The following is a 26,171-nucleotide window of genomic DNA, read 5'->3' on the forward strand; positions in this document are numbered from 1 at the left end:
AGTAACCAGGTCTTGTAATAGGTAAATTGTGTAATAATAGTGCATGTTGTTGTTTAAGGCTATTGTAAAAAACCTTCTCACATCATGTAATGTTAAGCTATTGTCTTGCCTAAAATATAAATAGTTAATGTAATTATTACTCCTGTCGTGCATTCCTGAAGCGCGACGCTCGTCCAGTTACTGCAACTGTTCGCGCACGAGTTCAATACATCAACGTCGATACAACTACGGATACAATAATATTATAATGAAAAACAAATATTATTTAATGTGGGGCCATACCATAATAATAGGTGGGGGAAAAGTATTTTCGCATAAGTATGTAATACTTGTAATAAAATCTCTTTGGCTGTACTATTTGTATCTAGCTGGTTTTGATCACATTAAAAAGGTTACATTTAAAAAAAGAAACATATTAGTAAAATGTTGTTTTCATTTATTTTTCTTTCTGTCAAAATGGGTGAACGATGAATCTAATGAAAAATTCGATACATAGGTACTTACATAAAAAAAAGAAAAAAATGTGATGTTTTAGGTCCTGATGCAGTGTCAATAAGAGTAGCACAAGGATGATTTAAGCGTTTTCTATCCGGGAATTTTGATATTAAAGATGCACCTGGCTTTGGTCGCACTGTGACGGAAGTAAATTGGACGCCAGTTTTGAAAAAGTAGAGCGACATCGACATATCGGTATTTAGGATATACCTAAAGAATTGAGACTTGACCACAAAACAGCTTTGATCCGTTTGAAAAAAGCTGGGTACACAAAATGGTCCATATTTGGGTGCCACACGAGATCTCTGAAACAAACCTAATGAACCGTGTACTCATTTGCGATTCTTTTTGTTGAGACGTAATGAATGCGAACCGTTTCTAAAGAGATTGGCAACTAGAGATGAATAGTGGATCACGTACGACAAGAAAGTGCGAAAAAGATCGTGGCCAAAGGTCGGTCAAGCTTCACAGCCTGTAGCAAAACCTGGGTTAATTCGCATAAAGTGATGCTATGTGTATGGTGGGATTGGAAGGGCATTCTTAATTATGAGCTTTAATGTTGGGCAGAACTATCGATTCGGATCTCTAATGCTAACAACTAATGAGATTTAAGCAAGAAGTTTTTAGAATGCGGTGTGGTCTTTCATCACGATAACGCTAGACCACACACATCTTCAGCTACTCACCAAAAACTAAGAGAGTTTGGCTGGGAGGTGTTAATGCATATAGCCCTGACATTGCATCTTCAGATTTTGACGAATCTTGGTCTCTTTAATATTCTTTAGACAGTGTCAAGTTAGCATCAAGAGAGTATTGCCAAAAATACCTGTCGAGATTTTTAGATCAGAAAATTCCACTAGTCTACAGCAGAGAATTCACCATGGTTGCTTATAGTACAATCGAAAAAGAAATAGAACTGTCGCAACAGTTTTTCTTCCCAATAAACGAAACTGCCGTCTCGTAAGCGCTTCGCATTGGTCAGAGTTCTTCGGCTTAGCCGTTGGTGGCTGATTTCTTGCGAAGTTCGAAGTTGGTTGCATTCTCTAGCAATTCATGATGGACGGACACGAACCCAGTAACGGTATATGTATGCAGCACACGTTAAGTTATAAAAGGTTGGGGAAAACGAAACAAATGGTTAAATTTAGGTATTATGAGCGTTATCATGCAGAAACTCGAGCGATGAGCGTGTGGCGTAAGCCGGCAACGGACTGGCGACGCGTCTCTGGGCCACTACGTAGTTAGGCATTTGCCGGTGCCGCTCGACGTATTCGAAAAAACAGGCACGATATAATTTGAAATATTTTAGATTATGTATTTTTTATATACAAATGCGAGGAGAAACAAAAATATAAGGAAGGCAAACCGCTCGCTTGTTGGTAAGCGGCACGACTAAATATAAATAATAGCAATACCACCCAAACTTTGTTGAGTGGCGTTTAGGGGTCGCAATACCGGACCATTTTTCGAAACCGGTATTTTCGGTATTGACTTAAAATAAATTCCGGTATTCCGGTATTTTCGGTATTTCCGGTATTTGAAAAAATATTAGAAAAAGAGGAAATATACATTTAAGTTAGTAATTAAATGACAAATTCTAATGACAGCTTAGTGGTTAGTTAAAGGCTGAATAAAAAGAGATTATTTTCGTAAGCCAACGTTCATGCCGTTCTGATTAATCAGAGCTGGCTCAAACCTCACCTCCCTTCTACCCTTTATCCCCTCCCTGGTTTCATTTTGATTAGAAATGATCGAGTTGACAGGAGAGGGGGCGGAATCGCTATATATTTACGTAACGACCTGAAATATAAAACTGTAATATCTTCCTCTGTTTCTTATTCTGCTTATGCGAAATTTCTGTTTTTTGAGGTTTGGGTCAAGAGAGTGAAAACTTTACTAGGTGTTATTTACTGTCCCCCAGCTTTTGATTACTTCTCCAGTCTGGAAACAGTTCTGGAATCTATAGGATCAGAATATGCTCATCACATCATCATGGGTGATTTAAATACTGATCTCCTTGCCAGCCACACTTCCCGACCTCGTAAACTCCTTACTATCCTTGACTCTGCTAAACTGCATGTTCTACCATTGCAAGCCACCTACCATAATATGGATTGTCACGACACTTGGCTTGACATTATCCTCACCTCTGCTCCTTCCCCTGTTTTCTCCCACGGTCAATTTCCCGCTCCTGGCTTCTCTCACCATGATCTCATCTACATGTTTTACGCCCTAAAACCTCCCAAGTTCCCCTCTAAGATATTGCACTTGTGTAGTTTTGGTCGCATTGATGCGGATAAGCTGAAAGGAGACGTTGCTAACTTTAACTGGGATCACCTATTGGCAGCCACCTCTGTTGATGATAAAGTCGCAATTTTTTACAGCGCTGTCACTTCACTCTTTGATACCCATGCCCCTTTAAAGAAAATTTAATTAAAACGTCCTTCTGCACCATGGGGTTAGGATGGCGATGAGACGAAGGGATCGGGATTTTCGCCAATACAGAAGGGATCATTCGGAGGAGAACTGGTGCCTTTTAAGGCTACAAGGAATTGGTGTAACCAGATGGTACGTAATGCTTAACGCCGACACATTCTCAGTAATATTTCTTCATCCTCGCCTGCCAGTATCTGGAGATTCCTCGGAACTCTGGATATTGGCAAAGTTAAAAACATAGATGTTCACGGTGCGACTATTGGTTTGGATGACATTAATAAACATTTCACATCTGTTACCATGATTGATCACCAAACTAGGCGTCGTTCCATGGATTTCTTAGCGGGTCTATCCAGATCTAACATTAATACTTTTCATTTTTCTTCTGTGCTGTTGGGTGAAATTAGAAAAGTTATCCGGTCCATTAAATCCAATGTGACATCAGTCGTCGTATGATAATGTCTACCGCCCAGCCTTCGTGGGGGCGACTGAGCGGTTATGTTGTTATGTTGGGGTCACCGTGGCTTACGACCCGGCGTTGCGCCGCCCGGATTTTATGTCGACCTTCAGGCGACCACTGGGCCGAGTCCCTAACCTATATACAACGCAAGGCATACCAACTAAAACTCCGCGGTGGCCCTCTTCGGCGCATTAGGGACGACTGCAGGCTTCCTCTGACGGAAATGTCTAAGTTTACATCCACAGCCGCCCCTACGCGGTGCCGCCTAGTGCGACCCGTCTCTTATGGGGCGGCTCAGAAGCCCCCGCGCACCGAAGGACGCCCTCGGCGTCTACGGCAGCATGAGGCCAATTGCACACTGCCGTCCATGCCGGGGGCCAACCGAAAATTGTGTAAAGATACACAAAAAATGCACTAGCGCGGACAGCCCCCTGCTGCCCGCCGACGACCCCCATCGTGGCCCCTATTAGTCGCCTTTACGACAGGCAGGGGATACCGTAGTGGAATTCTCCAAACGCCCCCAATCCACAAGGCGGATGATAATTCCTATCTTGGACTCACTTCTACCAATCATGTCCCATATTATTAACGCCTCCCTCAGCACTGGTATCTTTCCGTCTTTGTGGCGGAGAGCTATTGCTATCCCTCTTCCTAAAATCCCTAACCCATCACTTGCTAAGCATTTCCGTCCCATATCCATTCTTCCTTTTCTCTCCAAAGTGCTCGAGGCCTGTGCTCACAAGCAACTGTCTGAGCATATGCACCGAAACAACCTATTGTGTCCACTCCAGTCTGGCTTCAGGCCTGAGGTTTGGTTGATTTTTCCAACGCTTTCAATACAGTCAGTAACGACATTCTTCTTGCAAAACTCTCCCACCTTATGATCTCGCCCAAGGAAATGAATTGGTTCTCGTCATATCTTCAGGGACGCCAACAATTGGCGATTCTTCGTCTAGCTGGCGTGATATAGACTGTGGCGTACCTCAAGGCGGCATACTCTCCCCATTATTATTCTCTATCTTAATAAACCTCTTAACACAAAATCTTCAATATGCGTACAATCTGTATGCTGGTGACTTTCAAATTTATTCTCAGGAGCAAGTCGATTGTGTGTCCGCAGCTGTAGACAGGGTAAATAAGGACTTGACTTATATCAAAAATTGGTCCGACAATTTCGGCCTTTCGGTAAACCTCGCGAAATTGCTATGAAATATCAGGCCATTATTGTAGGTAGCTCAAGGCTTTTAAACAGGTTGTATTTTCCATCTATTCTATTCAAGTTGTATCACAATATTAGCCAATCACAGCGGTCCTACGTCTACGCACTGCGAGGGCTGCCATGTCGTCAGCACTGAGAAACAGACTTGTTATCACAGCAATGCTCCGTTCTTAGATAAATAACGTCTATAAATAATGAGGATAGACTTCAAAGGACAAAAATATTTCTAATAAGTTCTAATAAAAATAAAAATTAACAGTTAACACCGCTATGCTTACAATAAAACAAATGGAGCAATATAGCCATAAGCCATGTATTTTGCTCGCTCTTTATAGAATATACTATACGAATGAATGAAATTGCAAACAGTTTAAATTTTTGCGATTTAAAACTCGAGAAATTAATAATTATACACACATTTTGTACTGAATTTTATTTTTATAAAATACCGAAAATACCGAATATCCCGGTTTTTGTAAAATCAATACCGGTATTTTGAAGTTCTTAATTTGGTCCGGTATTCCGGTATTTTCGAAATCCGAGATACCGGTTTGCGACCCCTAGTGGCGTTGAACTGCGCTTATCACTCTGAGACATTTATAGGACATTATGAGACTTACTTAACATTTGAGACCTTTTAAATAGCAGTACTGCAACCTTACTGTTTTGTAAGAATTGCCCAACACAAATGACGCTAAAGTAAAAGACTTAAGAGCGCTTTAATATGCTGTAGAGCGGTAGTCGCGCATGTCTTTTTATATGGACTTACCTTCCCGCGAAACCGCAGCGCCACAGCCGGCAAATTTGAAGCCGCCAAATGTTGAGTCTCATAATACCTATTAAATACGCTGGCAACAACTTCCTTCATACCGATACACAATATTGAAGTATTTGATCCATATTGCTTAGCGGTAGAAAAAAAATGCGGTGGTCATTACCAGGCGGAAGTCAGGCTCCCACTAAGAACCTACCACGAGTAACAAACTATAAAATTATGGAATCACTCACCAGAAGTATTTGGGCGACATGGCTAAGATTTCGCTATACACTTTTTGCTTAATTGTATAAAATTCTTTAACGCGGTCGAACCAAACTCCGTCGTTAACAACCGCAGCAAGTGTGTAAAATAATTCAGATGGAATCCTAAAAAAGAATATATATTATTTTATTACATACTCATTTTTATTAATTAATTAAGACACTCCCCTGAACGAATGGCTATAAGCATGCTATCCATATATTTTAGGCGAACAAGTTAAGTAATGTGTAAGGTTTCACAAAAAAATATTTAATAAATCAATTTGAGGTCCTCCTAAATATACTAAATTACCAAAATATTTCTAATTAAATTGTCTATTTATTAGTGTTAATTGTAAATTAAAATGTGGTGTGCTTTAGGAGATGCATGGAATTAACATTTATAGTATAATATGATGAAATTAATAACACAACATTCACATTATAAAAAAATGTAATACAAACATAAGATAGAAATAATTTGTTTAAATTTTTACTATATGTTTCATACATTTTGATTAGCTTCTAAAAATATGGTTAGTGCGCCATTTCGCTGGGGGGAGCACCTTAACAAAACATGCTTAACCTTTCAGTTTTAGCCTAAGTTCTATATAATATGCATACTAGCTTCTACTCATGATTATGCCCACATTAATGCACTTTTCCTGTATATAGCTCTCAAGCATATTTTAGCTTCTTATTAGTGAAATAATTTTTCAGAATCAGAAGAATTTTAAAGATTATATTATTTATATGAGGTTTATAATATATTATAAAATTATAGGTTTATAATCAGATACGCTAAAAGCAAATCTACTGCAGTTTCATTACTCTAATGTTTTTTGAGTCTCTGACTGTTATTTATTTTATCTTAGTGATTTTACCTTGATTAAATGAGACAAATTGGTATATATAAACAATAACCATATATAATATTGGTAAATATAACAGACAAGATGCCTATGTATTTTTACTTAACCATATATGTAAATAATATAAAAAGGCAACCTGTCTGTGAAACAACAAAATTGGTTGGTGAATGAGTTGGTGGGAGTAAGTAATAGCTAGCCATCATTTTTTATTACTCGATTATTACACCTGGTGACAACATATCTAAGTATGAGCATCTCTTCTCTCTCACTTCCAAGGTTAATATACTTTTCCATCTGAAGGGAGAATAAAAGTTCCTTGTGTATTTTTCTGGGATAAAAAGTAGCATAAGTCAGTCAAGATTGATACGGTCTGTACGTATGCAAATTTCACGCAAATCTTGAGCGGCTCCTGCATTTGCTAAACACCCAAATATCTTCACAAACTTTTGTCTTTTTTATTAATAAATAAGGATAAGAAGTGGTTATACTAAAATTATATATTTAAGTGTTTTACTTACATATTTTTCAATTTTGTCTTCCATATTATCTGACAATCCTTTACCATATCATTATAATACTTGCAAGTTGCACCAAAAGCAATAATATCTTCGATTTTTGCATGCTGGAGTATTGTAACTAAAATTTCTGATGGTAATTTTTCTATATGACACTTTTTGTCTTTTTCCATGGTTCCAAAGTAATAACTTTCCGTTGGTATGTATCCTAATCAATTTCTTTGCAATATTTGTAAACACCAAAGATAATTATAATGGTAAACACTTAAAAATTAAAAGGACAGCTGAGTACTGTCAGACAAAGTGTATAGTAGAGATGTGCATAATGCATATTTACTTGTATGTGGCAAGTGCGTATTTACCAGGTATTTTCTCCCTCTCGACATTAACGATTCGTGACATCGTCTCGGCTCGCTGCGATATGTCAGCGCTTTGTTAGGTGCCGTTATCCGCAAATGCAATTATGGGTCTTATTTCAATCCACTCAGTGAACTATTTCCTTTGCTAGTGTGAACGATATATAAAGTATTAGAAGTACTTTATATATCGTGTTCCTTATTGATACTGGAACACGGATCAATAACCTACACAGCAAGAAAATACTTGGTATTTCGAGAATCCAAGTATTAAAGATTTTATTAGTGAACGCACTTATGTGCCTAGTTTGTATCAGAACATGGATCAATTTCTAATACAGGAAGAAAATACTTGGTATTATTTCAAACCCTGTTTTTTGGCGCTAGTATGATATTGCAAGTACAATCCATGCACAAGGAAGTTATATCCAAATGGAATGCTTACAACAATCACTATTCCGTTCCGAAGAGTATACCCTCGAAGGACCGCGTTATCTCTTTCTAGTAGGGTATTACATTATATTGTTAGGAAATTTTTATTTGTTACAAAATATTGCATGTAATATTCATATTTATGAATAATAATGTACTAATACCTTATTACCTATAACGTATAAAATTCTTGAAAATAACCAGATAACCGCGGCAGAAATAAGATAAAATAAGTACTATCATATTGTATATTTTTGATATGGCAATCGCAAGAAAGGGACAGAGCTCCCCTTAAAAGCCCTCTCGCTTGGAACGGAATGTCAACTATACATAATGTACGCAAATATAAACCCTAAAACTAAGATAATAAGGTTGATTTTATTTTGTTTAAGAATCATTCGTGATCAATTCATTTTGGGTATAAGATCCTTGTCCATGCCTAGTCTAACTATATTGTCTAGTATAGACTCATCGTAGAGTTCAGACGTAGACTAAGTAGTGGTTGTAGTCTCTTTGGTATAGACGAGTTTTTCGGTGAAGTAATTTCACAGATGTAGCGACTAGTGTTGCGAAAGATATAAGAATTTAAAGCAATGACATAAATATTATATAAAACAAAATAACAAAATAAAAATAGGTAAACAAGAATCTTCACGAAAAATTATGAATTTCATATCAGAATTACACTGATAGTCTTTTCTATATCCTATTTCAAAAACTGTCTGCATTTAAGGAAAACTAGCTTTCGCTGGCAGCGTCGCCAGTGTGAAAGTGTTTTCCAAGATAAAAGTACTTAGCACTATATTATTTTCCGGGATATAAAATTAGCCTGTGTCCTTAGGGTTTCAAACTATGTCCATACCAAATTTCGACATCACGTTAGGTGATGGATTATAAAGTCTAATTACGATTTTCGATCTTCGTCGATTCAATACATTTGTAAGCATGTTAACCCAGGGCCGTAGCTAGGGGGGGCATTGAGGGGCAATGCCCTACCTTAAAATGGTAATGCCCTACCTTAAAATACTAATGCCCTACCTTAATAATCAACAAAATTGTACATTACGACTCAATGAATATATATGGAGCAGCGGTTTTATTTTACGACTAGCTTTTGCTCGCGGTTCCGCCCGCGTTATAAAGTTTTTCAGGCTAAAGTTTTCCGTTATAAAAATAGTAGTTTCCCGGGAGCCTATGTTCTTCCCAGGGTCTGTCTGTCTCCATACCAAATTTCATCTTAATACGTTAGGTAGTTTTTGAGTTTAACACGTTAAGGCAGACAGATGCAGCGGGGGACTTTGTTATATTATTTAGAACTTTTTAAGTAAAACAATCCCGTCATACATCATTGTTGCATAACTTTAACCGTTTACGCAGCGCAGGCAACGGAAGCTCTCAAAACTCATAATTTTCCCCGTTTTTGCAACATGTTTCATTACTGCTCCGCTCCTATTGGTTATAGCATGATGATATATAGCCTATAGCACTCCAGGAACAAAGGGCTATCCAACACAAAAAAAGATTTTTTTCAGTTCAAACCGGTAGTTCCTGAGATTAGCCATTACTGCTCCGCTCCTATTGGTCATAGCGAGATGATATATAGCTTATAGCGGTACACAAATAAAGGGCTATCCAACACAAAACGAATTTTTCAGTTGAAACCGGTAGTTCCTGAGATTAGCCATTACTGCTCCGCTCCTATTGGTCATAGCGTGATGATATATAACTTTGAGCACTCCACAAACAAAGGACTATTCAACACAAAAATATTTTTTCAGTTCGAATCGGTAGTTTCTGAGATTAGCTATTACTGCTCCGCTCCTATTGAATATAGCGTGATGATATATAGCCTAAAGCTCTCCACGAACAAAGGGCTATCCAACGCAAAAAGAATTTTTCAGTTTGGACCGGTAGTTCCTGAGATTAGCCATTACTGCCCCGCTCCTATTGGGTATAGCGTGATGATATATAGCCTATAGCACTCCACGAATAAAGGGCTATCCAACGCAAAAAGAATTTTTCAGTTTGGACCGGTAGTTCCTGAGATTAGCCATTACTGCCCCGCTCCTATTGGGTATAGCGTGATGATATATAGCCTATAGCACTCCACGAACAAAGGGCTATCCAACGCAAAAAGAATTTTTCAGTTTGGACCGGTAGTTCCTGAGATTAGCGCGTTCAAAGAAACAAACAAACAAACAAACAAACAAACAAACAAACAAACAAACAAACAAACTCTTCAGCTTTATATAATAGTATAGAGTATAGATTTGGAAGTTGGTCCCATAGTAAGAGTTATTCGTATTGATGGGTGAAATACTTTCTTTCGAGATTTATGGGAATTTTGTTACAATGTGTATATTACCTTAAGAATTACGTAAGTTAATTAATCTTTTTTTTTTTTTTGCTCCTCTTCACATTTTAAGGAAACCAAAAATCGATTGAGCAGATCAGATCTAGTAACATTTTTATTTCCGCCCTACTTGTAAAAACAGCTGCCCTACCTTAAATTCAAGTCTAGCTACGGTCCTGTGTTAACCCAGTACTACCATTAATAAATTTGGAAAGTTAAATCTATACTATAATATAAAGCCGAAGATTTTGTGTTTATTAGTTGTTAAAATTATTATTTATGCCTTATCTTGTATTCAACTCTGTTTTAAGTTTTGTTAATTAAATTATATTCCTATTAATAGTAAGTTGTATATATTGTAAAAGATTTTGTATGCTGGTGTCTTCTAGTGTAAATAAAACACTTATACTTCACTATATTACTAGTTTTTATTAAAGGCACAAAAATTACATCAAAACCACTCACGGTGTCATAGCAGCGAAAAATCTATTATACAGCCAGTGTTGCCAGTGTGCAACAACAAAAACACTCATATTTATTATTGCATCCAACAGTATAATTACATACTTGTAAAAACACAAGATTTGTATTAATTATGGAAGTATATTTGAATTATGTGTTAGATATCAATTACTTTAACTTTACATTAACACCTTGATTCCCTGATAAAATAATATACTAGACTAGCTTTTGCCCGCGGCTCCGCCCGCGTTATAAAGTGTTTCAGGCTAAAGATTTCCGTTATAAAAGTAATAGTTTCCCGGGAGCCTATGTTCTTCCCAGGGTCTCAAACTGTCTCCATACCAAATTTCATCTTAATACGTTGGGTAGTTTTTGAGTTTAACACGTTCAGGCAGATAGATGCAGTGGAGGACTTTGTTTGATAATATATTTTTTAGAACTTTTTAAGAGGAACAATCCCGTCATACATCATTGTTTACGCAGCGCACGCAACGGAAGCTCTCAAAACTAATAAATTGTCCCCGTTTTTGCAACATGTTTCATTACTGCTCCGCTCCTATTGAATATAGCGTGATGATATATAGCCTAAAGCTCTCCACGAACAAAGGGCTATCCAACGCAAAAAGAATTTTTCAGTTTGGACCGGTAGTTCCTGAGATTAGCCATTACTGCCCCGCTCCTATTGGGTATAGCGTGATGATATATAGCCTATAGCACTCCACGAATAAAGGGCTATCCAACGCAAAAAGAATTTTTCAGTTTGGACCGGTAGTTCCTGAGATTAGCCATTACTGCCCCGCTCCTATTGGGTATAGCGTGATGATATATAGCCTATAGCACTCCACGAACAAAGGGCTATCCAACGCAAAAAGAATTTTTCAGTTTGGACCGGTAGTTCCTGAGATTAGCGCGTTCAAAGAAACAAACAAACAAACAAACAAACAAACAAACAAACTCTTCAGCTTTATATAATAGTATAGAGTATAGATTTGGAAGTTGGTCCCATAGTAAGAGTTATTCGTATTGATGGGTGAAATACTTTCTTTCGAGATTTATGGGAATTTTGTTACAATGTGTATATTACCTTAAGAATTACGTAAGTTAATTAATCTTTTTTTTTTTGCTCCTCTTCACATTTTAAGGAAACCAAAAAATCGATTGAGCAGATCAGATCTAGTAATATTTTAATTTCCTGCCCTGCTTGTAGCTGCCCTACCTTAAATTCAAGTCTAGCTACGGTCCTGTGTTAACCCAGTACTACCATTAATAAATTTGGAAAGTTAAATCTATACTATAATATAAAGCCGAAGATTTTGTGTTTATTAGTTGTTAAAATTATTATTTATGCCTTATCTTGTATTCAACTCTGTTTTAAGTTTTGTTAATTAAATTATATTCCTATTAATAGTAAGTTGTATATATTGTAAAAGATTTTGTATGCTGGTGTCTTCTAGTGTAAATAAAACACTTATACTTCACTATATTACTAGTTTTTATTAAAGGCACAAAAATTACATCAAAACCACTCACGGTGTCATAACAGCGAAAAATCTATTATACAGCCAGTGTTGCCAGTGTGCAACAACAAAAACACTCATATTTATTATTGCATCCAACAGTATAATTACATACTTGTAAAACACAAGATTTGTATTAATTATGGAAGTATATTTGAATTATGTGTTAGATATCAATTACTTTAACTTTACATTAACACCTTGATTCCCTGATAAAATAATATACTAGACTAGCTTTTGCCCGCGGCTCCGCCCGCGTTATAAAGTGTTTCAGGCTAAAGATTTCCGTTATAAAAGTAATAGTTTCCGGGAGCCTATGTTCTTCCCAGGGTCTCAAACTGTCTCCATACCAAATTTCATCTTAATACGTTGGGTAGTTTTTGAGTTTAACACGTTCAGGCAGATAGATGCAGTGGAGGACTTTGTTTGATAATATATTTTTTAGAACTTTTTAAGAGGAACAATCCCGTCATACATCATTGTTTACGCAGCGCACGCAACGGAAGCTCTCAAAACTAATAAATTGTCCCCGTTTTTGCAACATGTTTCATTACTGCTCCGCTCCTATTGGTCATAGCGTGATGATATATAGCCTATAGCACTCCACGAATAAAGGGCTATCCAACGCAAAAAGAATTTTTCAGTTTGGACTGGTACTTCCTGAGATTAGCCGTTACTGCTCCGCTCCTATTGGATATAGCGTGATGATATATAGCCTATAGCACTCCACGAACAAAGGGCTATTCAATGCAAAAAAAAATTTTCAGTTTAGACCGGGAGTTCCTGTGATTAGCCATTGCTGCTCCGCTCCTATTGGGTATAGCGTGATGATATGTAGCCTATAGCACTCCACGAACAAAGGGCTATCCAACGCAAAAAGAATTTTTCAGTTTGAACCGGTAGTTCCTGAGATTAGCCATTACTGCTCCGCTCCTATTGGGTATAGCGTGATGATATATAGCCTATAGCACTCCACGAACAAAGGGCTATCCAACGCAAAAAGAATTTTTCAATTTGGACTGGTAGTTCCTGAGATTAGCGCGTTCAAACAAACAAACAAACTCTTCAGCTTTATATAATAGTACTAGCTTTTGCCCGCGGCTCCGCCCGCGTTATAAAGTTTTTCAGGCTAAAGTTTTCCGTTATAAAAGTAGTAGTTTCCCGGGAGCCTTTGTTCTTCCCAGGGTCTCAAACTGTTTCCATACCAAATTTCATCTTAATACGTTGGGTAGTTTTTGAGTTTAACACGTTCAGGCAGACAGTTGCAGCGGGGGACTTTGTTTTATAATATATATTTTTAGAACTTTTTAAGAGGAACAATCCCGTCATTGTTGCATAACTTTAACCGTTTACGCAGCGCACGCAACGGAACCTCTCAAAACTAATAATTTTTCCCCGTTTTTGCAACATGTTTCATTACTGCTCCGCTCCTATTGGCCATAGCGTGATGATATATAGCCTATAGCACTCCGGGATCAAAGGGCTATCCAACACAAAAAGAATTTTTCAGTTTGGACCGGTAGTTCCTGAGATTAGCCATTACTGCTCCGCTCCTATTGGGTATAGCGTGATGATATATAGCCTATAGTACTCCACGAACAAAGGGCTATCCAACGCAAAAAGAATTTTTCAGTTTGGACCGGTAGTTTCTGAGATTAGCCATTACTGCTCCGCTCCTATTGGGTATAGCGTGATGATATATAGCCTATAGCACTCCACGAACAAAGGGCTATCCAACGCAAAAAGATTTTTCAGTTTGGACCGGTAGTTCCTGAGATTAGCCATTACTGCTCCGCTCCTATTGGGTATAGCGTGATGATATATAGCCTATAGTACTCCACGAACAAAGGGCTATCCAACGCAAAAAGAATTTTTCAGTTTGGACCGGTAGTTCCTGAGATTAGCCATTACTGCTCCGCTCCTATTGGGTATAGCGTGATGATATATAGCCTATAGCACTCCACGAACAAAGGGCTATCCAACGCAAAAAGAATTTTTCAGTTTGGACCGGTAGTTCCTGAGATTAGCGCGTTCAAACAAACAAACAAACAAACTCTTCAGCTTTATATAATAGTATAGATAGATATAGATTTTAAATGGAAGGGTTCATTTTGGTTTTAGTAAGTATATTTTTACATAATATTCTTTAGGTAAGTACTATTAGGTACTTATTCTCCGGGTGAAGTTTAGGCGTTGGCCAAAATACCACCTTCGTTCAAACCTTTTGTCCAACTAGGGCCAAAACGTCGACGACTCCTAACAAACACCGATATTATCAAACAAATAAAAAAATAAGTTAATATTTTGGAATGTTAATGTTTTTACAAATTGCATAGTACTTACGTAGGTACTTAATAATGAATATCATCTCTAGATCAGTTAAAGTCAATATACCTAAACATACCATTTTAAAGGTTTAAAATCATTTTCTTATATTATTATTTGTAGGTTGCTGCCTGTAATCATTCTTGAACAACATTTAAGTTAAATGTTAACTTATTTCAGTTTTTAAGTCTTCGGCTGAAGGTGTTGGCGAATGTTGGTGCATTAATCGACTTTGGCTTTAGCCAGAAATTAACCTTCAGTCGTATACTACAGTCGGTAATAAAGGTGCAAGTCCACTAAAATAATTTATCTTATTTCTTAAAATAAACAAGGGAATCAAATCTTTGGAGTTTTTTTATATACTTACATACCTACTTACTAACTTCTTAAGAGGTTATTGGGTTATTAACCAACATATATTTGTGCAGACACATGGTTTGACTTCATATTATGAGGTATTCCGTTAGTTGGTTTAAGTAATATTTTTGATTTTCTAGGCGTACTGTGGAATCCTAGTAAGTCGTTTCTCTGATTTTTTGCTTCCAGAATTTCACGCAATTTTGTGATTGTATCGGACTGATCATCACGTTCCATCTCGTTTATCAAGACCGGGAGATTCGCAGCGCATATCCATAAGTAAAACATCCCCACTTGAAAACAGTATCCTTAATTAAATACAGGTAGGCATATAGGCAACTTAGTACAGATAGTATCTAAGTTCTTCATACATAAACTACTTATACCAATATACTTAATACAAATAAAATATAAGTATATATTAATCATTTGAACAAAACGTACATTTTGGCTTCCTCATAAACGTAATTAAAACTATATATGTTATGATAATACGTATAAACATTATCGTCAACATTGTACACATCCCCGAAGCACCCAAATAATTATCGGACCCACAATAAATAAGAAAATGCCAACGTTATTTCGTCTCATGATGTAATACATAGAGCTGTATTATGCATAAATTCTGTTCTAGTCTACCTTTTATTTATTCATTCGTGTTTTTCGATTTAAAAAAAGAATAGTCATGGTTATACTAATTGAGGGCCGAATTCATAAACTAGGTAAAAAGGTTCACGTAGGTATGCTTCTATTGCCAATGGGGCGATGTAGACCTTTTACAGCTTGGCTTTACTTACTTATTTTAATATATATAAGTAAATTAATACATATCCACTATTCATTTGTAAAGTGACTTAAAGATTTTAAGTAAATAACAATGAATTTGTGTCTTACATAATAGAAATCCACCGGCTACACTTGCACCAATAAGAATACCAATGTCCATTGTGTTTTGTTTCAATAGTAATAAACCAGTAGCTACTATGATTGAAATAACAATGAGACGAAGGAGTTCCAATAAAATGTAGGCAACCAATAAAACATTATTGCACTGAAACAAACGAAAAACTGAAGCAAAATGCAATACATTCTATCATGGCATAAATCAAGATACGGTTTTGGTTTACCCCACGCAAGCCGCATATATTTTATTAAGCTCTTATAAAGTTTTGGGAATAATGTGAAACATAGTAAGAGGTAGGTAAATATTATAATTCCATGGATGAGACTTTCCCGCCCTCACACCCACCACTACAACTCCTATAAGCCAAGATCAAAAATGGCACGCATTTTATGACACCGAGCAGCGAAACTCGGCGAATCTCAGGGAAAACTAATATGTTCATAATTATTATTTCCATGGATGAAACTAAACCAAGTATTAGTAACGGCAACGGAGCGGACGAGCGCGACGGAGCTGCCGAAATATATTTTACAGGCTTTGCTCATTGAGCTGTCAGGGCTGTAGGTATTTCGCGGAGTAGTTTTCGTGATGCAAAGTTTAGACTAACAAGTACTCGCACTTCGTAGCTATAATTATACCGTCCAAAATTTGTTTGATGTATTTACACTAGCTGTAATATTACTTAGTGAGGGCAATTAATGCTATTTCAACATTAATTTCATTAGCACGCCATAACCTAAATATGTAATTACTTACTTAAATTAAGCACCATATATTTCAAAACATCTTAATACATCTGTCCATACAAATCGTCGGAAGACAGTTATTATGTATACTAGCTTTTGCCCGCGGCTCCGCCCTCGTTATAAAGTTTTTCAGGCTATAGTTTTCCGTTATAAAAGTAGTAGTTTCCCGGGAGCCTATGTTCTTCCCAGGGTCTCAAACTGTCTCCATACCAAATTTCATCTTAATACGTTGGGTAGTTTTTGAGTTTAACACGTTCAGGCAGACAGATGCAGCGGGGGACTTTGTTTTATAATATATTTTTCAGAACTTTTTAAAAGGAACAATGCCGTCATACATCATTGTTGCATAACTTTAACCGTTTACGCAGCGCACGCAACGGAAGCTCTCAAAACTAATAATTTTTCCCCGTTTTTGCAACATGTTTCATTACTGCTCCGCTCCTATTGGTCATAGCGTGATGATAAATAACTTTGAGCACTCCACAAACAAAGAACTATTCAACACAAAAAGAATTTTTCAGTTTGGACCGGTAGTTCCGGAGATTAGCCATTACTGCTCCGCTCCTATTGGGTATAGCGTGATGATATATAGCCTATAGCAATCCACGAATAAAGGGCTATCCAACGCAAAAAAGATTTTTTCAGTTTGGACCGGTAGTTCCTGAGATTAGCCATTACTGCTCCGCTCTTATTGGGTATAGTGTGATGATATATAGCCTATAGCACTCCACGAACAAAGGGCTATCCAACGCAAAAAGAATTTTTCAGTTTGGACCGGTAGTTCCTGAGATTAGCCATTACTGCTCCGCTCTTATTGGGTATAGTGTGATGATATATAGCCTATAGCACTCCACGAACAAAGGGCTATCCAACGCAAAAAGAATTTTTCAGTTTGGTCCGGTAGTTCCTGAGATTAGCGCGTTCAAACAAACAAACAAACAAACAAACTCTTCAGCTTTATAATATAATAGTAAGTATAGAAGTATAGATTTTCACATCTTCGTATCTTTGATACAGACATATAAAAATTCTATAATTACATCTCGATGTAGGCAAGTGCGTCAATCGAGACGTATAAGTACCGACGGAATGATGTACTTACTTACCTGCTGTGGGTGATACTTTAAAATAATTTAAAGCTGTACATCCCGGGATATAATGGCTGCGAGGTGTGATAGCCTTTACCGTCATTAAAAAAAATATAATCTTAAGGCGATACCTCAAGGTCCATTTTCATACATTTTGTTTCACCTTTAATCTGGGTAACTAAACAAGTATTGGCAAGTAAAGAATTTAAATTCACGTTAATTTCGTCATATTAAATTTTAAAGGCCGAAATATCCATGATTATTAATTATTTTTACGTTTTTCTTTCAACTGCGAGAACTAATCACTAACTAGACGTGAATTTAAATTCTTTACTTGCCAATACTTGTTTAGTTACCCAGATTAAAGGTGAAACAAAATGTATGAAAATGAACCTTAAGGTATCGCCTTAATGTAGTACGTACTACCCATCATAACTTACCGTATACGCGCCATAAATAAACAGCAAGCAAACCAGTATGTATATACATATTAAAGTTATCATAAACACGATATACCTTAAAAGTTCTGAAAAAAAAAATTGGTGACAGTTTTGTAACATTTATATCAACGTAAAAAAATCTTTTTAAATTCTACTGTGTAAAGTAAATAAATATCAGTTTCAGTCTGGAAAGGGCTCCATACAATTTTTTATAGCTGGATTCAACACAAAATTACTTTTGTGCTGAATCGCGAATGTAATTTTATTAATTTTGGTATGTATTATATGTATTTTGTTGCTATAACCAATGGCCACTCAAGCAAATCAGACAATAAATTAATTACATTTTCATTAAATAAAAAAAACATGGCAATACGCGCGCTTGCCTCCGGAAATGGGGGCGCAATAGAGTTACATACACACATAAACATCAGTAGTTATACGAGTAAGTATATGCCCCGCGTACGAATTTATCCACTATTAGGTAAAATCAGCCACAAATGAAGCTGAATAAATTCAAAATTTTAAAGTTTTGTTTCCATATGAACAACCTTAAACTTTTAAAGTTTTGAATTTGTTCAGCAACTTTCGTGGTTGACTGTACTTATACACCGTAATTTTATAGTCGTTTTGGAACCAAAATGTCGTCTCTTAGAAAAACTTGTAGGATCAAAAAAATTGTGAATTAATTTTACTGTTGATAATAAAAAAAATACGTTTTTGATAATATTTTTCACTCGTTCCAGTTTGATAATGATAGTAACGTCGCACAGTGGTAAAGTTTGTATGGGACCGCGGAAAAAACTATTTTTGAGGAAGATATGAATTGAAATCGGTATTTTATGGTTAGATTTACTTATTATATTTATTATTATATAACATACATTAAGAAATATAAGTGTATAATTTATAAAAATGTTAAAAATGAATAAAAATTATATAAATTTAATGCTCGAACTATGCATATGCAACGGGCATTTATAATAAATATACATACATAATAATTTGCCACTTTTTACAATCAAATTTTGTTATTGAGTTTATATAGAAAGCATAAAAATAATGAAATAAAAAAGGAAACAAATATTACTAGGCTTATTACTAACTCTGTATGATGACATTGGACAATTTTTATAATTATTAATTATAAATTACTATTATTGACAACTATTTTTTATTAATTATTTTCAGTAACTAACGCTTTAACTTCATCATTTAAGGACATTTTTTTATGTGGTCACAATTTTTAAGCTATAAATGGGTCTGATGAAGTCAAGACCATATGCATGTTGTCTTCATTGGTTGACTCACGTGAACATTCCCTCGAATGATATAACCTATAAAGTCGATAATCCTTGTTGCATGCTCTTTGAGCTTTTTCTATTAAAATAACTATAGATAGAGCAGCCGCGGAAGTTATTTTACTACCATGAACAAGAACTTTGTGAACCGTATTGGACATAATATAATACCAAATGTACAAACTCACGTATAGTTTAGCAAGTTGGGTTTTCTACAAGATCCCCTTCATATCATTTTGAAGGTCCAGAGCCACTTTCTATGGCATTGGATTCTGGAGGAATCACATTAATTAGAAATGTATTATTTGGCCACTCTTTGTTTTTGCCAAAAAAAAATATTGCTTTGTTCTTGATGCGGCATGCCACCTTTTCGTGAAATTAGGCAAAAATATTTTACTTGACTTGTTATGTATTTGATTTAGTTTAGTTTCTGACTTTTAATACACTTATACACTTCCCGGTTACTAGACAATACAATGTTAAGTACCTGAACTTAAACATTTACTAAAACTTGCCATAACTATCGAATACTGTATTACTTTGTCAAATCTGTATTAGTAAATAAAGAGGAAAATGATAATTTATGAATTTTATAGTCAAAATATGTTATTTTCGTGTTAATTACCGGAATTATAGTGTTTGTCCTTGTTTTTTGTTTTTCCGTCAACAAAGAAACTCCCAAGTAAAATGGTCATTTTTCAAAAGTTTGCAAATTATTGCAGCTGAAACCTATCTGATAGTTATCCTACATCATTAGAGTATTATTTATGATATGTTTCATTTTAACGCTCGTTGACGCAAAAAAGTTACAGCCAATGAAAAAACAAAAATTGGCAAAATAAAGGTTATGTTGTTTGAATCCAAGCCATACATAAATTAATGTACAAATAATAATTATTTTATCGTTTTTAAATACCTTAATATATAAAATAAAAAATAAAACAAAAGTATAACTTGTATAAGCAGTGTGAGACTTCAAACAAACGTTTTTTTTAACTCAATATTACGTCGCATTCAGTCTTACAAGTTTGGGGCCTTAATTTTCCTATAAAGAATACACTAAATTAAATATCCTTCTAGGCTCTAGTTATCCAACTTGTCTACTTTAGGTTTTCGACATAAACTATGGCAATATCTGATCTGAAAAAAATTGTATATTTTCCGCGTTTTTACCACTGTGCGTCGCGACAATTAATTCATTAGATCGCAGTGATCGTAGTAGTATATTGTATAAGATTTAGTTGCATTACCATGAGTTCTCATTTATTATACGTAAACAAATATTTTAACGTTTATAAAAAAATATTTTAAGTACATTGGTATTTTTTTTTAAACTCTATTATTGATACAGAATTTAAAATATTCGGTTCTAAAATGACTATGACATCACGGTATATACTTAAAACCTGTTATTTTGATGAAAGTCATTAAAATGGTACCTACCTTCACCTTCTGTGAAATTTTTAAATATTCATTAGCATACAGCAAGGTGTAATGGGTAGTAAATTTTTAATCCAAGTTTTCACATCTTTGTGTGTCCATACGCCCAACAAAACATTATGAGTAGTATATTCGATTGCAACTGCACAGAAACATAAAATAAGTACTAAATTATTTTGTAAATAAGTTGTAGGAATCTAGAAATCGTACGTATGGTACAAACTTCAGTCGTAAGTACTTAACTAATATTAATAGATTAGTACGTACCAATGAGAAGATCCCAATTAATATTCCTCCCAATCTCAGCAGAAAACCACAAACAACAGCTATATACAAGTGCCATATTTAAAAATATTGCTTATTTCTAGTATAACTAAGTAAGTATGTTATTTCAAACTATAAGTTGTACAAACACTATGAAAAAGCTGGTCATTATTCTATAATTGCCGACTTTTCACTGCCTATAATAGTTAATACACGCCATTTGTAATCTGTATTCCGTGTCGGCTTCGTCATAGATTTTATTAATGTATGTACCTATATAAAAATTTACGTATTGTTCTGTCTTTGTGTATAATATACTTAACTAGGATAAGAAATTATTAAAACATATTTTTAAGTCGTTTTTTTGTTTATTTGCACACTAAATACTTTTAAGGCGGTGGCTAAATTAAATTTAAAAAGTAGGTATTTATTTGTGTATTTTCTTAGCTTAGCTCGTAATTTAAATTATGCCCCGTCACCATAAAATGTTTAGTGGGAATCTAGACATACAAACACAATAAGCAAACATAACAAAACAATTGTTTTAGTAATATCTTATTAATCCGTATATAAAGTTCAATAATATTTTGGATTGCTTTGCTTTTCGGAATCAAACATAAGATGGATCATCATAATCCCGTTAGATTTTGAGGAATTCCGCTTTGCATCTTCAAATTCCAAAGGGCTATGCCCTTTAGCAATGGAATTAAAAATGAACGTTCTAAAGCTATTCAATAACGACAGCAAAAAGAATCGTTTAAATCAGACCACGGGGTACAAAATTATCGCTGAACCAACATAATTTTATTTATGACGAATGGATAACCTCTCATATTTGGAGTCGGTTGAAAATAAGAAACTTGCCTCGCGGCCGCCACTTTTGCTTTTTCGTTAAAAAGTAAACAAGTAGAAGTAATTAACCCAGCCATGAAGGAAAGTATGCTAGATATTACGCCTATTAGATTCCTTGTTAAGTAATCAACATAAAATTGGAATATATTAAAAGTCCAACTAACTACGTATGGCAGGTTAGCTGGTGACCTAAAAAAACATTTGAACTATTAGTTTTCGACACAAACAAAAACAATTATAAAAAGTACACAGTTAACAAAACGAGGTATACAATGGATTTTTTGCAATATGTATGGTCGAAGAATTCAGCTCGGTATACGCTGTTAAACAGCACTGATTTACAGCAGTACCGCGACTATTATCATTACACATCAAATCTTTCCGACGGTGCGACCACATGCAGTTTAAAGAAAAGAACTTCATATTTTGGAAATAGTTTAAGAGGAACAATTAATAACCCATATAAATTACCCACTAGGTTATTATTTTTGGAACGGTAGTTTTTGAGCATTTAATATTCTTTCCGAAGATGTTTTTTTCAGAGAATGCAGAGATATACTTATTTGAAGAGGTGGAGGAGGGTTGTTACAGATATTGTAAAGAAAAGTCATCAGCTAAAGCACCATGCTAGGTCCCTCGTTTATTCGAGAGCCACCTGCCTCCCTAAGGCCGCTAACAACTACGGACTATTATCAATTTTTCCGTCGACGTTTTTTAGATCCCAATGTACAATACTTAGTAAATTATACAAAATTTTGGGGCCCCCTGAAATTGGACCCCCTATAGTAACAATATGCACCTGTGTGTTAGATAGTGTCAGTGGCTACCTAGTTAGCAATCATAGGTAAGTAACACAAAAAAAGGAGAATGTACCTATCTCCTAAGATAAAATGAGCATAAAGTATTACAATTGCCAAAAAATAACGTCCTATATTTTTAACCATTGGGAAAGATTACTTTTATAATATAACTAGCTTTTGCCCGCGGCTCCGCCCGCGTTACAAAGTTTTTCAGGCTAAAGTTTTCCGTTATAAAAGTAGTAGTTTGCCGGGAGCCTATGTTCTTCCCAGGGTCTCCATACCAAATTTTATCTTAATACGTTGGGTAGTTTTGAGTTTAACACGTTCAGGCAGACAGATGCAGCGGGGACTTTGTTTTATAATATATTTTTTAGAACTTTTAAGTGGAACAATCCCGTCATACATCATTGTTGCATAACTTTAACCGTTTACGCAGCGCAGGCAACGGAAGCTCTCAAAACTAATAATTTTCCCCGTTTTTGCAACATGTTTCATTACTTCTCCGCTCCTATTGGTCATAACGTGATGATATATAGCCTATAGCACTCCAGGAACAAAGGGCTATCCAACACAAAAAGATTTTTCAGTTTGGACCGGTAGTTCCTGAGATTAGCCATTACTCTCCGCTCCTATTGGCCATAGCGTGATGATATATAGCCTATAGCGGTCCACAAATAAAGGACTATCCAACACAAAACGAATTTTTCAGTTGAAACCGTAAGTTCCTGAGATTAGCCATTACTGCTCCGCTCCTATTGGTATAGCGTGATGATATATAGCCTTTAGCACTCCACAAACAAAGGACTATTCAACACAAAAAGAATTTTTCAGTTCGAATCGGTAGTTCCTGAGATTAGCCATTACTGCTCCGCTCCTATTGGGTATAGCGTGATGATATATAGCCTATAGCATTCCACGAACTAAGTACGATCGAACGCAAAAGATTTTTTCAGTTTGGACCGGTAGTTCCTGAGATTAGCCATTACTGCTCCGCTCCTATTGGGTATAGCGTGATGATATATAGCCTATAGCACCCACGAACAAAGGGCTATCCAACGCAAAAAGAATTTTCAGTTTGGACCGGTAGTTCCTGAGATTAGCTATTACTGCTCCGCTCCTATGGGGTATAGCGTGATGATATATAGCCTATAGCATTCCACGAACTAAGTACTATCCAACGCAAAAGAATTTTTCAGTTTGGACCGGTAGTTCCTGAGATCAGCTATTACTGCTCCGCTCCTATTGGGTATAGCGTGATGATATATAGCCTATAGCACTCCACGAACAAAGGGCTATCCAATGCAAAAGATTTTTCGGATTGGACCGGTAGTTCCTGAGATTAGCGCGTTCAAACAAACAAACAAACAAACAAACTCTTCAGCTTTATATAATAGTATAGATATAACAACTCCATTGAAATGAAGCCGGGGCAAAATCACTAGCTGGGGTATTTTGCTTTCACAATAATAATAGCTATTAAGTAAATTGTTAGAGGTAATGACGGCTTACATGTTTCCAGTAGATTGTTACTCAAGATAATTTTTATGTAGGTAGGTTTTCGTAATGTAAAACATCAATAAAAAACTTACAAAAAAAAAGAACTTGGACCAGTGAAGGTTTAGCAGCTAATGAAGCTTTTGCCAATATAGTATCTACATAATTTTCACGTCTTTTAAGTAGCTAAGTAAATTCTTTAAATAAGTAAAATATAAATTAGCTTTTGTCCGCGGCTTCGCCCGCGTGAAGGAGTTTTTCTGGATAGAAGTCCCGCTATAGTTTTTTTCTTCCCTGGATATAAAGTAGCCTATAACCTTCCCACGGTCTTAAACTATGTCCATACTAAAATAACATAAAAATCCGTACAGAAGATGTTGAGAAAATTGATAACATACAGACAGACAGAAAAGGGTACTTTGTTTTATAATTTGTACAGACAAACTACGTTTCTTATCTTAACCATTTAATCGTGTTATACAAAAATAACTTTTAACAAAACACATTAAACGTATATTTCCACTTCATAGTTCAGGAGCTCCCACGTTCACTTTTAAATCGGAGGTTAACATATGTAAAGCCAACGCCACCAGCCGTGATGATGGCAGAAGATTCACTGTGGTCGATGTCTCGTGCAATTACTCCCTTAAAATAAGAATAATTTATAAGCGTCAAAACAAAAAAAAATTGACGATTTTAAAATTACGTTCAAACATAAAATATGACTTTTACTTCTGAATTTAAAGGCGGATGAAATATACCCATGTATCGGTGTCGCGTCATATAAGTACATTTTGAATTTTATTTTGATTACTAAGTACTTATATGATTAAAAAAAATTATCAGCTCTCCTAGAAAGTGGCATGAAACATGACGCGAATGTGCCTGTCGTATGTATTTTTGCTATTTATTAAGAGACCGACGCGTGATACACATATCGCATTCTTTTTAATACTTTGATGGGGCACGTAGTTGTGTTAAAAATCACGCTTACATGTCTCTAATATACAGATCAATCTAGCTCTAAACTAATAAAACTATTAAAATCATGATCCCTGAAACATCATGGTACAAACTGTAAAATATATAAGTAATATCAAATAGGTCAGAATAGGAGTCACTAACAAAAGTATATCAATATTGGTTCTTAAAATTATTCATCTTTTTAAAGCCCATGCGCCCAAATATGCTGCATGATAGATGTATGTGTGTTTCTAAACTTATTTGATCTTTTGTCATAAATACAGTTTTTGAAAATAATTATACTTGAGCCCATATTCGACAAGATTTATTTATGTGAAGGTGATGAGTATTATAGGCCTTCTAAACCAAAATGAAAACAACATAGATTAAATTACTAGGTAGTAGCTGGTCGCATTCACCTATCACGACTCGAGCTGTCCTACAAACTAATCGTATAGTATGAGTTTTAAGTGTTTATTATAACAAACGCTCATTGTTATTCACTTATTAGGCATGCACGAAATTGTTAATCCCAATAAATAACGTAAGATTTAGAATACTTACTTTTATGATTTTTGGGACGGGTCGGAATAGAACATTTCTTTGACTCTTTCATGAAGGAATACCAGCGTACTCTGCTTCTGGTGCCAAACTAACTGCGCATTGTAACTTGTGCCCACCATCATATCTCTACCCATGCATGATGAAATGTATATTAACAACGTCAAACACATAAACTGTATTGATTTCATTATTAGATATTAGACGTCCACACATAATTTCACCACGAACTACTTGAATTGTGTCGATTGTGGAGTTCGTTGTAAAGATAAATTAGCTGGTGACCTTTGTATATCTACTGATAAAATTGCTTGAAGTTAACTTTGTCTTGGAAAACATGTTAATCGCGTATTGTATTTTTACCCGACAACGATAATGACCACGAAGTATAGCTAGTGTTTTGCAGTCTAGAGAGGAGCTTATTGAACGGTCTTTCCTTAAAAAGTGTCTCAAGAGTTATAAAAAATTCGATTGCCATAATATAGTGTGTTTTATTAAA

General features: G+C 35.6%; 2 long non-coding RNA genes and 1 pseudogene across 2 annotated transcripts; all 3 read right to left on the bottom strand.

Moving 5' to 3' along the window:
- Positions 1-7,393, bottom strand: LOC119191347. Its single transcript, XR_005113428.1, has 3 exons — positions 7,018-7,393; positions 5,619-5,753; positions 1-109 (listed from the first exon to the last, which is right to left on the bottom strand). It is a non-coding gene; the product is annotated as an uncharacterized LOC119191347 (long non-coding RNA).
- Positions 7,394-14,626: 7,233 nt separating this feature from the next.
- On the bottom strand, positions 14,627-21,081 carry LOC119191345 (annotated as a pseudogene).
- A 3,516-nt stretch (positions 21,082-24,597) lies between these two features.
- On the bottom strand, positions 24,598-25,724 carry LOC119191346. Its single transcript, XR_005113427.1, has 2 exons — positions 25,676-25,724; positions 24,598-24,793 (listed from the first exon to the last, which is right to left on the bottom strand). It is a non-coding gene; the product is annotated as an uncharacterized LOC119191346 (long non-coding RNA).
- Between the last annotated feature and the right edge of the window lie 447 nt (positions 25,725-26,171).

The sequence above is a fragment of the Manduca sexta genome, unplaced genomic scaffold (assembly GCF_014839805.1).
Source record: "Manduca sexta isolate Smith_Timp_Sample1 unplaced genomic scaffold, JHU_Msex_v1.0 HiC_scaffold_1380, whole genome shotgun sequence".
NCBI classification, from domain to species: Eukaryota; Metazoa; Arthropoda; class Insecta; order Lepidoptera; family Sphingidae; genus Manduca; species Manduca sexta.